This window comes from Macrotis lagotis, chromosome 2, assembly GCF_037893015.1.
Source record: "Macrotis lagotis isolate mMagLag1 chromosome 2, bilby.v1.9.chrom.fasta, whole genome shotgun sequence".
In the NCBI taxonomy this organism is placed as follows: Eukaryota; Metazoa; Chordata; class Mammalia; order Peramelemorphia; family Peramelidae; genus Macrotis; species Macrotis lagotis.
The window spans coordinates 134,451,201-134,468,606 of NC_133659.1; the positions used below are offsets into that span (position 1 = coordinate 134,451,201).

Below are 17,406 nucleotides of genomic sequence, written 5' to 3' on the forward strand. Positions count from 1 at the left end.
TTGCCTTCAATCAATGGTGGGCTTTACCCTGGCCTAAGCTCATTCCTCAGCTGGGCTGGTTCCTCTGTTCATACACTTGGGCCTGAGGCAGAAGTAGTTTGCATTTGTTTGTTTGGGAAGAGGCCTCTGTGCAATGGAGGTGGGCACTCAGGGTTTCTCAGACCCAAGGAGCCCAGGGATGGTGTCCGCAGCTCTCCTGTACCAGAACTCTTCCCCCAGCCTGGCCCCCAAGCTCCAGGGGGACAGCACCAACACCAGTGCCTCTGCTTCCCGGTGGACCCAAGCCCCTTTCGTCCAGCCCCACCGCTGATCCAGCAAGTGTGGCTCTACTGCCCTCAGACTCCTGGTTCCAATTCAGCTATTAATCTGGCTGATCCGGGGCTGATTCTCCCTCTGAGCCCAGACTCACCTGCCTGAATTCGGCCAAAGCTGCTGCAGGAAACAAACCCTGAGGTAGATGTTCTTTCTCCTGGCTTTTCTTTCTGGGTTTTGTGGGTCGGATTTCTTTTTAAGAGGTTTGTTTCATGTGATAGATGGGGAAAGATCAGGAGACTTTAGAACTGTGCCTGTCTTCTCTCTGCCATCTTGGCCGGAACCCAGCTAGGTAATTATTAAGTGTCTGAGACTGGATTTGACCAGGTACTCCTGACTCCAGGGCTGGTGCTCTATCCACTGTGCCACCTAGCCACCCCCCTTCCCCTTATCCTTGACTACAGTCCCACAAGAAGAGTGATATTATTATCCCTGATTCATAAATGTGAAAACCAAGACCAACTGAGGTGAAGTAATACTCAGTAACTGCCTGAGATCAGATTGTAACTTGGGAAGATGAGTCTTTCTGATCCCAGGCCAGCTTCTTTATCTACTGTGCCACCTGGCTGCTATGTACTATGCCCCCTATTTACTTGGCAGTGTGCTGCTCTCCCGTCTTGTGGCATTGTCCTCATTGATATGATTTTCTTCTCTTCATGGAGCCTCAGAAAAGGTAGCACTCATTCCACTACATTGATCTCAGATCCTAACTGGTGGCCTTGACCCACCAAGAGTGACCACTATTCTTTAGTGGAGGATGTGACCCTGTGCAAGTCACATAACTTTAATTGTCTCCATTTCCTCCTCTATAAAATGAACTGGAGAAGGAAATGACAAACCACTCCAGTACCTTTGCCAAAACAAAAAAAAAAACCCAGTCACAAGAGTCAGATGTGACCAAAAACAACTGAACAAATGTAACTCCGGACTGTTTTGTGGGGACTGTTCAGCCTCAGGCACCACTAAAGCTTCAGCTACTTAGGACACATTCAGTGGGTGATTTTTCTTTTCCTTATGCTGATGTAGCCAGTGATTAGTTCTCTCATGCACATGACAAACAATCATCTTCCTTTCCTTAAATCACAGCAAGTAGCAAAGGGTTATTAGCATTTACATCAGGAAAAAAAAAATGGATTTCAGAGGTTTCTTAGAACTATCAGTGAAAATAGGACTATATTGTGCATTGTTATTTTACATGACTTTCCTCAGCATGGAATTTTCTATTTTGTACCAGTGAAATGACAGGTACAGTCTCTGTCCCACATCTGGTTTTATTTGTTTTTCTTGGCTTTTTTTCTCAGCATCCTTGGCATAGGACCAGTGGCCTCAGTCATTTTTTTTCCCCTTTCTAGCTAGAATCTTTTTTTTCAAGGTTTTGAAAGGCAATGGGGTTAAGTGGCTTGCCCGAGGCCACACAGCTATCTAGCTAGAATCTTGCACTGTGACAGGGGTGCTTAATTTCCATTGGATTCAATTAAACAAGTGTTTATTAAGTCCCTACTCTGTGCCAGACATTAGAGATATTAAGACAAAGAAGCAAATTCTTCATCATCTGTAATAATCCTATCTCCAGCAGAGAGGAGTTCTTTCCTAATCTGGCTATTCCCCTTCCCTGTGCCCTAGCACACTTCATGGGGGTCAGGAGGGGGTTGTGTAGGTACCGTTTCAGCTGATGAGTCAGATCTTTGTTCCTAAAATCTGTCAACATCTTGCAAATTGAGAAGCATGAAAAATAGATTTGTGATGGTTGTAGAAATTGTTTTAGCAATGAGATTACAAGAGTTAGAGTTATTTAACCTGGGAATAGGGATTTGATTATGGAATCAAGCTTATATACAGACACATGCATACATATATATCTATAAATATAAATATATATGTATATAAATATACTATATATAGATATGGATATCTGAGGAAAAAGACAGACCATACTAATGTTTCCAGTTAGTTCTAAGAGAAATAAATGGGTCAGCTTTAAAAAATAACCACATGGGTAGTCAGCACTGCAATCATATTCTGCATCAGGTTCAGTTACCCTGTGGAATAGGGGTGATAATCATATAGAATCAGATAACTGCCATACTCATATAAGGAGGGGTTCTGGCAAATCCATCTTTGGGCTTATCAAGATTTGAAATGATGGTGGCAGGAATTTTCACCTTCTTACCAGCATTTATATATTTAGGTATTTAATTAGACGGACAATGGAAGCATGGTATGATGGATAGAAAGCTGACTTCCTAGTTCAACTCTTTCCTCTGACATATACTGACCAGGTATCCCTAAATAAGTTATTTAACCTTCCTGTATTATAGGAAATTCTCTATGATTTATTTAATTTATAAATATGTGTGTGTGTATACATGTATGTTTGTATAGCCTTGTGTGCCACCAGAAAGCAGGCAGCAGCATGCAGTCATAATATGATGAACTAAATAAAAACATGATAAGAAATAGTTCTTACACTATTATTATATTATACTCTGATAGGCTACTTTTGTTTTTTAGTCCCATCTGATCTTTTGGGAATTTTGTATTGTTTTTACTTTTGAAAATGTATCATGACGGGCCAAGATGATGGAGAAAAGGCAGCAACATGTCTTAACTTTCCCTCAAATCCCTTTGAACCTTTAAATAAAGCCATAAAATAATTCCAAGAGCATCAGCATCCATAAAAGGATGGGCTGAAATAATTTTCCAGCCAAAGACAATTTAGTAGGTCAGCTGGATAGGTCTGTCACATCTGAGTGAGAGTGTAGCATAGTCTAACACAGACCATGTCAGCATAAACCAAACCCCAACAAACCAGAAACAGGCCTTGGGAGTGATTGAATTAGTAGCAGCATTATTTATTTATAGCCTACAGTTGGTAAGGTGGTTGAGCAGAAGGAGATTACAGAGGTCTCTTTTTTGGCATTGGGGGGCAGGACTCTGTTGCTTTGTCCATACTCAGTCCTGGATTACAGACTGGGTGGCAGTCCCAAGGCAAGGAGGAACAGTGGTACACAGAGCTTGTGGCAGCAGTGGAACAGGGAATTTTGTCACAGTTCCAGAGCAGAAAGAGGGCTTGTGGTTACTCACAGACCAGACCACAGGCCAGCAAAATAGTAAACACCTTTTCTTAGATCAAACATCTTTAGAAGAAATGAAAACTCTTAGCTCCCTAGAAGTATCTTTGAAAACAGTTGGATAAAATACCTGAAGCTTGAGGCAGTGCCCCAACGAAGAGTTAAAAGTCAAGAAATAGACTAGGAAAACGAACAAATAATAGAAAAAAAAAATTCTGACCTTAGAAAATTACTATGGTCACAAGGAAAATCAAAACACACACTCAGAAGAAGGTAACAAAGTCAAAGCTCTAACATTTAAAGCCTCCAAGAAAAATATGAATATGGAAAATCTTTAAAAAGATTTGAAAATCAAGTAAGAAAGTTAGAAGAAAAATTGGAAAGAGAAATGAAAGTGGTGCAAGAAAATCACAAATTTAAGAAAAAAAGAGTCAACAGCTTGGGAAAGGCCACACCAAAAGTACTAAAGCAGATAATACTTTTTTAAAAAATGATTTTAAATGAAAAGGAAGGCTTTCAAGCATTTTTTTTTGTTTTTGCAAGACAATGGAGTTAAGTGGTTTGCCCAAGGTCACACAGCTAGGTAATTTTTAAGTGTCTGAGGCTGGATTTGAACTCAGGTCCTTCTGACTCCAGGGTCAGTGCTCTATCCACTGCACCACCTAGCTGCCTCTCAGATAATACTTTTAAAAACAAAATAGGCCAAATGGTAAAAGAGGTCTAAAAAGTGAATGGGGAGAAGAATGCCATAAAACCAAAATTGGCTAAATAGAAAAAGAGACACAATAATTCATCAAATTAAGAAAAATTCCTTAGAAAGTAGAATTGATCAAATGGAAAACTAGACACAAAAACCTCACTTCAGAAAATAATTCCTGGGGCAGCTAGGTGGCACAGTGGATAGAGCACTGACCCTGGAGTCAGGAGAACCTGAGTTCAAATCCAACCACAGACACTTAATAATAACCGTAGCTGTGTGATCTTGGGCAGGTCACTTAACCCCACTGCCTTGCAAAAAAAAAAAGAAGATAATTCCTTAAAAATTAAAGTTGTGCAAATGAAAGCTAATGACTTCATGAGAAATCAAATTAAACAATAAATCAAAACCAAAAGAACAAAAAAATTAGAAGACAATGTAAAATATCTCACCGGAAAAAAACTGACCTGGAAAACAGATCCAGAAGAGAGATTTAAAAAAAAATTGAACTAACTAAAAGTCATGATCAAAAAAAAAAGAGCTTAAACAACATCTTTCAAGGAATTATCAAGGAAAATTGACCTGATAATCTAGAACCACAAAGTAAAATAGAAATTGAAAGAATTCATCTATCACATCCTGAAAAAGATCCCAAATGAAAACTCTAGGAATAGTATAACCAGATTCAGATCAAGGAGAGAATATTACAAGAAACCAGAGTCAGGATAGTACAAGATTTAGCAGCTTCTACATTAAAGGCTTGAAAGATATAATATTCTAGAGGACAAAGGAATTAGGATTACAACCACGAATCTGCTAAAGCAGAAAAACTGAGTATAATCCTTTAGAGGAAAAATTAATATTTAATGAAATAGATGATTTTAAAGCATTCTTGATGAAAAGACTGAAACTGAATAGAAAATTTGACTTTCAAATTCAAAATTTTAGAGACTTTACAAAAGTATACAGGAAAGGGAAATCACAAGGGATATAATAAGATTAAACTGTTTACATTTCTACATGGAAGATAATGTAATTGTAAATCAAAAACTTTCTCATTATCAGGGCAGTTAAGAGTATATATATATAGACAGGGTCAAAGTTGTGACTTGAATTTAAAAGGATGCTATCTAAAAAAATAAAATTAAAGAGTAAGAAAAAGGAATGCACTGGCAGAAAAGGAAAGGGAGGGGAAGAATGGGGTAAATTATCTCACATAAAAGAGGCAAGGAAAAGCTTTTATGCCTGTAACTCAAAACGTGAGTGAACCTTATTCTCATCAGAATGAGCTCAAAGAGGGAATAACATACACACTTAATTAGATATAGAAATCTATGTTACCCCCACAGGAAAGTAGAAGGGGAAGGAGATGGGGGTGGGGGAGGGGCAGTGCTAGATAAAAGGGACAGCAGATTGAGAGAGATGGTAATCAGAAGCAAAACACTTTTGAAAGAGTAGAAGGAGAGAGAATAGACTAAAAGTGAGGGAGAAATGGGATGGAGGGAAATACATTTAGCAATTATAACTGAAAATAATTGAAGCAAGTTTTTTAATAAAGGTCTCATTTCTCAAATAGAGAACTGAGTTAAATTTATAAAAATAGATGCCATTCCCCACTTGATGAATGATCAATAATTGAAGCAAGTTTTTCAAATAAAGGTCTCATTTCTCAAATAGAGAACTGAATTAAATTTATTAAAGTAGATGCCATTCCCCACTTGATGAATGATCAATAATTGAAGCAAGTTTTTCAAATAAAGGTCTTATTTCTTAAATAGAGAACTGAGTAAAATTTATGAAAATAGATGCCACTCAAGAGAAATGAAAATTTTTCAACTGAATTAATCAAAGATATATATATATGTACATATATATATGCATATATATGTATGTATATATATACATATATATATATGTATATATATATATATATGTATATATATATATATACATACATATATATATATAGCCGTCAGGAAGATACTGTAAATCACTGTTTAAAAAAGGGTTTTTTGCAAGGCAATGGGGTTAAGTGACTTGCCCTGGTAATTATTAAATGTCTGAGCCCAGATTTGAACTCAGATTCTCCTGACTCCAAGGCCAGTGCTCTATTCATTATGCCACCTAACTGCTCAGTAAATCACTTTTGATTGGAGGAATACAGATTGAAGTAATTCTGAGATACTCCCTAATACCTATAATGTTGGTTAATAAGTCAGAAAAGGAGAATGACAAATGTTGGAGAGGATGTAGGAAAAATGAGACATTAATGCAGTGTTGCTGGAGTTGTGAACTGATCCAACCATTCTTTAGCGCAATTTAGAGCTATGCCCAAAGGGTGTAGAATTGTGTATACACTTTGATTTAACAATACCACTACTTCATCTGTAGACAAAAAAGAATTTTTTTAAAAGAGGAAAAGGACCTATATGTATAGAAATATATATCTTTTCTGGTGGCAGGAAGTTGGAAATTGGGGAATAGCTGAACAAAATGTGCTATGTTATTGTGATCAAATAATATTATGCTGTAAGAAATAAGCAAGATGCTTTCAGAAAAAACCTGGAGAGACTTATATGAGCTGATGTAAAGTTTACAGAGTAACAGCACTATTGTAAAATGATCAATTGTGAATGACTTAGCTATTCTCAGCAATACAATAACCCAAGATAACACTGAAGGACTCATAATGAAAACTGCTATCCATCCCAGACAATGACCTGATGGTATCTCAATATAGTTGGAAGCATACATTTTTTTACTTTATTTTTCTTGATTTTTTTGGTCTATGTTTCCTTTAACTACTTGATTAATATGGAAATATGTTTTTCATGACTACACATGAAATTGCTTGCCTTCTTACCCAGGGGCTGTGGAGGGAAGAATGGAGAGAATTTGGAACTCTTAGTTTTTTAAAAACAAATGTTTAAAATTGTTTTTATTTGTAATTGGGGGGAAAAATAAAATACTAAGAATTTTTTTTACAGTATCATGTTACAAATAAAGCTACCACAGCAGCATAAATAACTTTCATACAACAGCTGGTTTGAATCTGACAGCAGAAAGAATGTCAGATGTCTCCATTTGCCTGCTGTGCTTCCCCTTATCCCAGCCCTAGCCATCCATGGAGCAAGACAGGGAGTCTCAACTGATGGATGTAAGCAAAAACATTGGTTCTCCCAGGAATCAGTTGGTGGTTATAGTAGCCACCAGTGTCCATGTCTATATTTGAGATGGAATGCATGCCATTTCAGTTCCAAATCACTAAAGCTAGGGATTGATCACCTGAAAGAATCAGGAGTGTTTAGCCTGAAGAGGAAAAGGCATGTCTCCAAGTAGTTGAAAGACTCTCAGTGGAGATAATAACAGCACCTTACCTCAGGGATTGATGTGAGGATCAAAAGAGATAACAGATATAAAGTGCTTAGGAGGACCTGAGTTCAAATCCAGATTTAGGCACTGGCTGGCTATGTGATTTTGGTCAAGTCACTTAAAACTGATTGCCTTGCAACCAGAGGTATCTCCTGATTCAAATCTGGACACTGGACCCAGATGACTCCAGAGGAGAAAGTGGGTTTGGTGACTTCCTAGAGCACTCCCTCTCTCATCCAATGCACCTGCATGTCATGGCATCCCCTCCCTGATGTCATGGTCTAGTCTTCTTCAAAAATTAAGGGCAAACATCGGTAAACCTTAAAGCTCTGCCTCACCCTACCATGTATGTGTGTGTATGTATGTGAATATATGTATATATGCATTTCTGGATTGTGTATGTATGTATGTATATACAAACACATCTACATACATATTATATCACTTTGTGTGTTTTATTTTTATATGTGTATATATAGAAATGTATGTACATATCTATGCATTCACAATATTTTGCTTTATATATTTTTATATCTGTTATTTTTTTGTGTAAATATATGCATATGTATGTGTTTGTTGCTCAGTCATATCCTATTCTTTTTTTTTTTTTTTTTAGATTTTGCAAGGCAATGGGGTTAAGTGGCTTGCCCAAGGCCGCACAGCTAGGTAATTATTAAATGTCTGAGACCGGATTTGAACCCAGGTACTCCTGACTCCAAGGCTGGTGCTCTATCTACTGTGCCACCTAGCCACCCCCATATCCTATTCTTCATGATCCATTTGGGATTTTCTTGACAAAGATGCTGGAAGGATTTACCATTTCCTTCCCCAGCTCATTTTAGGGATGAAAAAACTGAAACAAACAAGATTAAGTTACTTGCCCAGTGTCACACAACTAGGAACTGTCTGAGGCCAAATTTGAACTCACTTGAAGATGAATCTTCCTGATTCTAGGTCTGGCCTTCTATCTACTGAGCCATCTAACTGTCATGAATATAAATATTAGTTACTCTATATTAGAGGATTTGAATTCATCCTGTTTGGCCCCAGAGGGAAGAATCAGAAAGAAAGGGTAGACATTCAAAGAGGCAAATGCAGGCTTCTCCTCACAATGTGAGGTATGAGCTGCCCAAGAGGAAATGGGTTGCCTGAAGAGTACATGAATTCCCCCTCACTAGAGATCTTCAAGCAGGGGCTGAATAGCCATTTGTCAGGTATATTATTGGGATGGGGCACTACATGATCACTGAAATCCCTTCCAACATTCCCAATCTATGATTTTCATAAAAAATTCAATGAACTTCCATAACCTTTGCTAATTTAATCAGAAATCTAAAAACACAAAAGAAAAACAAAAAAAATCCACCTTCTCTTCCTCCCCCCCCCGAAATGGCTTGTAGATATGTAAACTAATTTAAAAAGGGGTAGGGGTACAGTTCAGTACTATAAAGTCAAGGTTTCTACTGAATGTGTAGAATGAAATCTCGTTCCCAAATGCATCCTCATTACCCTGTTTCTAAAGGTGCTAGTGTTTTCTTGACATGATTACATGTCAATTTGTAGAGGGAAATGTCTTTTCTTGCTCCCCCTTGACAATATGCTCTTCTGACTCCACATTCTTTCTTTTTTACCTGATCACACTGTCCTATCTTCTCTGTCTGTGATTCAAAGACTCTGTTTACTTCTCCCTATCTTTGATTCAGATTCAATAGGACAAAAATCTTGGCTCTGAAATTTACTAGCTGTATGACTTTGGACAAGTCATTCTTTCCTTTGCCTCATTTTACCCATCAATAAAATGGAGGTGATGGTATTCACTCTAACCTACCTCATGAAATTTTCTTTTTTTGGGGGGGGGGGAAGAAGTACTTCATATACTTTTTTTTTTTTTTAGGTTTTTGCAAGGCAATGGGGTTAAGTGGCTTAACCAAGGCCACACAGCTAGGTAATTATTAAGTGTCTGAGGCCGGATTTGAACTCAGGTACTCCTGACTCCAGGGCCGGTGCTCTATCCACTGCACCACCTAGCCTCCCCTTACTTCATATACTTTTAAAGTACAATAGTGAGTGTATCAAAAATCTACATCCATTTTAAATGGTACAAGAAATAGATTATTTTGCCCTGATATCAAATACCCTTCAATATTCTTTTTCCCTCTTCACCTCAGGTGTACCAACTATCTCTATTCCCCAGATGCCTAACAAAACAATTCACCACAAGCAAAGGTCCAGAATGTAAAGATCCAGGTTAATGTTAAGTGGTTTCCTTCTGAACATTAGAAACGTTTCTTTCCATGAACTCCCCTACCGAGATCCTGGGAGGCAAGTCCAATTTCATCTCCAGGTCCTATAGACTTGGGAATGTTATTTCTAATAATATATTCATTAAAATAAAATTCTAGGACAGGAAACCAAGTAGTATCCCCTTGAAGAATTTTTTTTTGTCTTGCCTTCTGAATCATGGAATCTGAACTGGAAGAGACTTCAGAGGAAAAACAAAAAAAATAGTAACATTATAAAAAAAACAAATTAATATCTTATGATGGGGAGGGGAGAGAATTTCCACTCAAGCCAAAAATATAAAGCATTCTTTTTTATGGGCTCAAGGTTCAACCAAATTTGAACAAGAATTCCCTCTATAACATGTCTAAAAAAGTGATTATCCAGCCTTTATTAAATAGTTTCCAATGAGTAGGCTATAATAAAATTTTTCCCTTTATGAATTTTTCCCCAAAGTGTTATTAGCAGATTCCAAATATTAGTCATCTCTTATTGTTCATTCTTCCTCATATCCCATCAGTCACCTACTCCTATTATTTGTTGTTCAGTCATTTCAGTTGTGACTGACTCTTCATGGTCCTATTTGGCGTGTTCTTGTCAAAATTACTGGAATGGTTTTTTATTTCATTTTTTAGCTCATTTTACAGATAAAGAAACAAAGCAAGCAGGATGAAGTGACTTGGCTTGGGATACACAGCTAGAAAGTGTCTGAAGCTGGATTTGAATTCAGAAAGATGAGTTTCTCTGAATCCAGATCTGGCACCCTATCTACTGTGCCATCTAGCTGCCCTGGCTACATCCTATAGATTATTCCTTCAAAATATCTCTTGCATTCTTCTCTCTCTATTCGATTCCAAAGCTCTCAGTGGTCACCCCTCACCTGGATTGCTGTGATGGCTCATCACAGGTCTTAACAGTGCCACTACATTTATAGGATCTCTTTTAATTTAACCCAATGTGTTTAATCTTTGAACAAAGCCACTTTAATCCTAAAATATTTTTAAAAATATTTTTTTGCCTTAGTTCCTCATTACCTCCTAATAGATTTTTTAGCCTAATCTCTAATATTGTCCACAAGTTTGTCCTTAGCCTGCCTTTCTAGTCTCATCTTCAGTATCCCCTATACTACCTTCTGCTCTAGCTAATTTGATGATCTCCTCATCCCCTGAATATGCTACAGATTTTGCTGCCTCCAAAGCTTTTGCTTATAACATTTGGAATACTTCTCCCTTTCCCCATTTTGTCTACTAGAAAAACCACCTAAATGACCTTCAAGCCAACTCTTTCATTAAACATTGCCCAGTATTTCAATTTGCAGCAATCTGTCCCTCCTTGAATACATCTTATTTCTACTGAGTAGGAAATACTTTTAGAATTAAAGACCAGAGTTTTGAGGCCTAGGTCCACTGTTTACTAATTGTTTGACCTTAACTACCTTCTCTCTGAGCACCAGGTTCCTCATCCATAAAATGAGGTTCAATGAGGGTTGGATCAAGTGATCTCAAAGATCCCTTAGAACAGAACTGCGGACAAAACTGCATGAAATCCAAACTGGATTAAAATGTAATTGGAAAATACTTAGCAGAATTAATTCATTTTAAGAGAGAAATATAAACACATAGGTCTAAGTCAATACATGCCCCCCACCCCAGTGTTATGAATGTTTTGGTGTCCCCATCTCTGTTTGAGTTTGATTATCATTGCCTTAAAATTCTAAATATATGATCCTTTGGCTCTGAAACCCTACTGTTTTGTAGCTGTCCAGTTATATAAATTAGTGGTTCTTAATCTTTTTTTTCACTGGGAAAAAGTATTTGTGAAGAATTAAAGTCCAGGATGGGAGAATCAGAAGACCCATGCTTAAATATATATATAGCAAATCTGAGATCCAAAAATTGGCTTGAGTATTGCATGTGATTGCAAATGTAATTTCCGTATCATTCCTGGCTCATCAGTGGTTGCTCCTGGTAAAAATCTTACTTATCCTAACTAGAGAGGAAGGTCCTTGAAGACAGGTATTATGGCATACATTTTTTTTCTTTTTTTCCTTTTTTTTAGGGTTTTTTTTGCAAGGCAAATGGAGTTAAGTGGCTTGCCCAAGGCCACACAGCTAGGTAATTATTAATTGTTTGAGACTGGATTTGAACCCAGGTACTCCTGACTCCAGGGCTGGTGCTTTATCCACTGTGCCACCTAGCCGCCCCCATACATTTCTTTTTGACCATCTCACACACTCAGTGACTAGCTGGTCTTTGTCAGTAGAGGCGTATGTGCCATTTATTCCCCAGACTTTCTGGATTGCATCCACCTTTTTAATAAGTTGTCTATATTGTAGAAATCTTCAGGTGCAGTAGCCCCCAAATAAACTAAGCAGCCCTGTTTTAGTGAGGTCTCTCTGTCTTGCTTGGATTTTAAACAATTCTGAGAGTACACTGACAAACGGCTCCTTTCTCCTAGAAGCTGTCACACACAGTAAAGGTGATGGCCTCACACCCTGGATGGTGGAAGAATTTTCCCAGCCAGGGTGGGCTGTACTATTTTTCCCTTAAGCTCATATTCCACCAAGTATCAGAGATTTCTTATACCATATGTCAGCTGGGAAACAAACCAGGCCCACTTCAAAGATCTACAGACCCACCAGAACAGTGAAATTGCTCTGTAAATATTTATGTAAAGAGCCCTCCCTCCCACACTTCCTCTTCTTCCTCTACTTATTGCTTCCCTCCTTTGCTTTTTGCTAATCATTCTGGGGGCAGAACTGGGGCAGGTGCTTTGTGGATTTTTCCTCTGCCACCACCACTAACTTCTTTCCTACCTCCCTCTTTTCTGACTTGACAAGAGCCACTTTGTGGAGTGATTACTGGTATAAAATTACTCTTCTATTTTCAAATTTAATTAGGTTTCATTATAATAACAAAATAGAACCTCATATCCAAGAATAGTAGGCTGTAACTGACTTTTTTTTTAAGTGTCCAGAGCAGTTCAAGTCTGGAAATGGAAGCCTTTTGTCTAGAAAATTTAAATCCCTTTATATTCAAGTTGATAATAATCCCTGTTTTTGTTGGGAGAGGCAAAGAGTGAAAAAATTATCATGATTATAATAGATATGTATGTTTAGTCCATGAAGTTGATTGCATCAGTGTGGGGGAGCTCCTACCGTGCAAACCGCCTCTACTGGTGCAGACCATCTGTAATTTAGCTTCCTAAAGAATGAGAGATTGAATGGTTTGTTCAGGTTCATGTAAACTTGCATCTTTTTATCTCTAAGATGGACCTACTTACCATGCCATGTTGATGCTCAATTGGCATTTATAGAATGCTTTAAGGTTTACTAACTACTTTGAATACATTTGAGCCTCATGGCAACCCTATGAGGTAAGTATAATATGACATTATTAGACCTATTTTGTGGATAAGGAAGCTGAAACTCAGATAAGCCCCACAGCTAGTAAATATATTATTTATTTATTTTGAACATTCTTTTCTTTTTAAATTTTAAGTTCCATATTCTTTCCCTTCATTCAACACTTCCCTTATCCACTGAGAAGGCAAACAAGTGATATCATTTACATATGTGAAATCTTGTAAACATATTTCCATATTAGCCATATCACAAAAAAAAAGAGTGAGAAAATAATACTTCAATTTGCACTCTGAGTTCATCAGTTCCCTCTCTGGAGATAGATAGTTTTTTTTTTTTTTATCACGAGTCCTTCAAAATTGTCTTGTATCTTTGATCAGAGTAGCAGTCTTTTACAGTTGATCATTATTACAACATAGCTGTTACTTTGCATAATGATCTCCTGGTTGTTCTCAATTCATTTTTCATCAGTTCACATAGGTCTTGCCATGTTTTTCTGAAGCTATTCCCCACCTTGTCATTTCTTATAGCACATTAGTACTTCATCACAATCATATGCTACAACTTGTTCAGATATTCTCCAGTTGATGGGTATCCACTCAATTTCCAATTCTTTGCCACAACAAAAAAAGAGCTGTTATATATGTTTTTGTACAAATAGATACTTTTCCTTTGATCTCTTTGCTACACATATCTAGTAGTGGTATAGTTGAATCAAAGGGTATGCACAATATTATAGTCCTTTAGCCATAGTTCCAAATTATTCTCTAGAATAGTTCACTACTTCACCAATAATTCACTCATGTATCTATTTTCCTCTTATCCCCTCCAATATTTGTTGTTTCTGATAGATGAGGTTGGTATCCCAAAGTGGTTTTAATTTGCTTTTTTCTCATCAATAGTGATTTAGAGCAGATAGCTTTGATATCTTTGATTTCTTCTTCTGATTATATCTATTTATCATTGGGGGAATGGCTCCTATTTTTATGAATTTGAATTAAATACCTTCATATTTAAGAAATGAGGCCTTTATCAGAGAAACTTACTGTAAAATGTTTTGACATTACTTCATTGCCATTGGTGCCTTTTTAGAAAAATGTAGTTTTCCCTGATTATTTCTTTGCTCTATTTTGCATTTGCTTTGTCAGAGATCATGGTTGCTATCCTTGTCCTTTTTCCTTTCAGCTGAAGCTTAATTCAACCTTTTAAACTCTACATGTCTTTCTATTTCAAAAGTGTCTCTTAAATACATTTTCCTGGACTTTGGTTTCTAATCCATTCTACCATCAGCTTCCATTTTTTTCACAATCATAGTTATGATTTCCTAAGCATATATCTCCCTCCATCCTATTTTCTAATGTTTTGCTTTTGATCACTAGCTCCCTTAACCTGCCTTTACTTTAATCAGCACCCTTCTCCATTACCCTTATTCTCTTATCTTTCTATTTTCCTACTGAGTGAAATAGATTTCCAGACCCAAACAAGGTGTGTGTGTGTGTGTGTGTGTGTGTGTACATATTCTTCCCTTTCTGATCCAATCTCAATGAAAATGAGGTTCAAACATTGCCCACCATCCCCTCATTTTCCCTTCCATTATTAAAGTTCTTTTGGAGGCTTCTTTTCAATAAACATTTAATAAGAATCTAATATATGCCAGTCACTGTGTTAAACACTGAGGATACAAATAAGAAAAAAGACAGTCTTTGTCCTCAGGAAGCTTTTAATCTAATGGAGGAAAACAGGACACAATTTGAATGAGGTGGGCTGGCACCTGGGAATGCCAGGCTATGGACATGATACTTGTAGAGTCAAAACCAAGTAGCACAACTGAAGAAAAATGAAGAATTACCTAGGAGGTTCTGAACCCTCCTTAAGGGAAGGCTTTGGGAGGAGTTTATTTGAAAGATCATCATGCAAAAGGAGTGATTAGATTTGTATTGCTTTGAATCAGAAGCAATGAGTAAAAGCTGCCAAGAGGCAGATTTAGTCTTGATATTAGGGAAAAAACTTCTATTGGAACTATGCAAATGTAGAACTAAGTACCATTAGGAGGTTCCCTCTCATAGGAGGTCTTCAAGCAAAGGGTTGCATGACCATTTTGTCAGATATATTATAGTCAAGGTATTAATAGATCACATTTATATAGTTTTAAGGTTTATAACACACTTTACAGATATTATTTATTCCTTACAACTTGGGGACATAGATACTATTATTAGCTTCATTTGAAGTTAAAGAAACTGAGGGAGACAGAGAAAAAGGAAGTTGCCAGGGATTAGATAATTAGTAAGTGTCTGAAGCTGGATTAGGTCTTCCTGACTCCAAATCCAGGGGTCTATCCACTTAATTCCTCTATCCTTATCCATGTGTGGGTTGGATTAAAATGACCAAATACAATTCTGTGAATACTTCTTGCATTCTGTAGATGAACTGCTTCACTATCACCTTGTTTGTATTCCCAATGGGAGTGTATGGAGATAGAGAAGAGAGTCAGTGTTATTCTACTTAGTACCTACGACTTTGTACTTGAAGCACAGAAATATCTTGAACCATTCTGAATGCCAGTTGGAAATTATTCAGGAAAATTGATTACATTGTACCCAGTAATCTACTACAGGACATAGCCTAAAATGATTGAGATCCAATATACAGCCAAATATGCATAGGAGCACTCTTTGTGGTAGTAAGGAATTGTAAACAAAATAACTGTCCTCACTGGAGAATGGCAGAAATATTTATGGTATAGAAATCAAAGGAATGATTATTGTACAAAAAAGATAACAAATATGAGAAATTCAGAGAAATACAGGAAAAAATGTATGCAATGTCTACAACAATGTAAATGAAAAGGAAGTTTAATGTTAGGAATAGTGAACATTCCTTCTTCTTCAGATCCCAGTGATTCTCAACTCCTGCAGATTTTCATCCAAAATCCATTCCCCAGACACATCATTCAATTCATACCCCCCCCCCCCAAGCCTCCCACCCCAAAGTTTCAACCCAGTATCACTCAGACCTGCTATTGTGCCCTCTGGAATGCTTGTTCTATAGCTAACATACTTCTCTTCATCTTAAATCTTTTCTCCTCCCATTCCTTCCATCTAATAGTTGTTACTGAACCTAAGGTCCTCTCTAATGACATTGTTTCCTTGACCACTTTTTTTTTCAGAATTGGCAGCACTATCACTCAAAGTCCTCAGCATTCTGGCTGAGGGGAATTGGAATACCCCTTGTTCCTCATCGCCATCTCCAGGCTGTCCCCCTTCCTCTATTCCTCAGTAACTTCTCTTCCCCTAAGTTTCATAAGATTTCTATCTGCTACCCTAGTTCTAACTGTTGTCTACAAATCCCCTGGTTACTCCCCTTCCTTCCACAATGAGTTTGGTTCCTGGTTCACACTTTTTCTCTTCTCTCCATCTCCTGCTCTCATTGTACTAAGAGACTTGAACATGCATATAGACTTTTCCCTCAAATAACTTAACTATATTGTTCTTCAACCTATGCAGCCTCCCATTTACAACTCCTCCACCCCATCTCAGTCACACACAAAGATGATCCTACCCTTTATCTTGCCATCACTCACAGAAGTACCATCTCTAAATTCAAGAATCCTGCAAATTCCTAATCTGACAGTAATCTTTTAGTTTTTTCACCTCTCCCTCTTTTTGTGTTCTCAGTCCTTAGCACATAGTATGTGTTAAAAAATGTTTGATTGAGTGAGGATAGATATTTACTAAGACAAAGTACTGATGGAGCAATAGGTAGAATGCTGGGCCTGGATACAGAAAGATTCAAATGAGGCCCCAGACATTTCCTATCTAGGTAGTCCTGGCAAATCATTTAATAATACTTATCTGCCTCAGTTTCCTCCATGGTAAAATGGCAATAATAACAGGACCTACCTTTCAGGGTTATTGCAAGAGGGTCAAATGAGATTTCTATAAAGCATTTATAGAGCCAGTTACAAAGTTGGTACATAATAAATATTTATTTCTTTCCCTCCCACTCACCCCAGTATGCTATCACTGTCCCTGATTTTTTTTGCCTAAATGTTTGATACATGATGATTTAATAAAAGAGAGGGTATGTTAGGATTACAAAGTAAATATAAAAATGGCCAATGAAATGTATTTTTTAAAAAAGGAATAAAGTGATTTAGATAAATCAATAAACATATATTAAGTGCCTCCTATATATCAGTCATAGGTTAAGTGCCTGGGATACAAGTGAAACATTCCCATCACTAAAGAAGCTTGGAATTAGGGCAGCTAAATGACACAGTGGATTGAGCACTGGCCCTGGAGTCAGGAGGA

The 17,406-nt window shown here is 37.3% G+C and overlaps 1 protein-coding gene across 3 annotated transcripts in view; it reads left to right on the forward strand.

Moving 5' to 3' along the window:
- The window catches only part of SMYD3 (SET and MYND domain containing 3), a 1,048,891-nt gene that overhangs the window by 1,005,302 nt on the left and 26,183 nt on the right, over positions 1-17,406 (forward strand). The gene's annotated exons all lie outside the window — the stretch shown is intronic.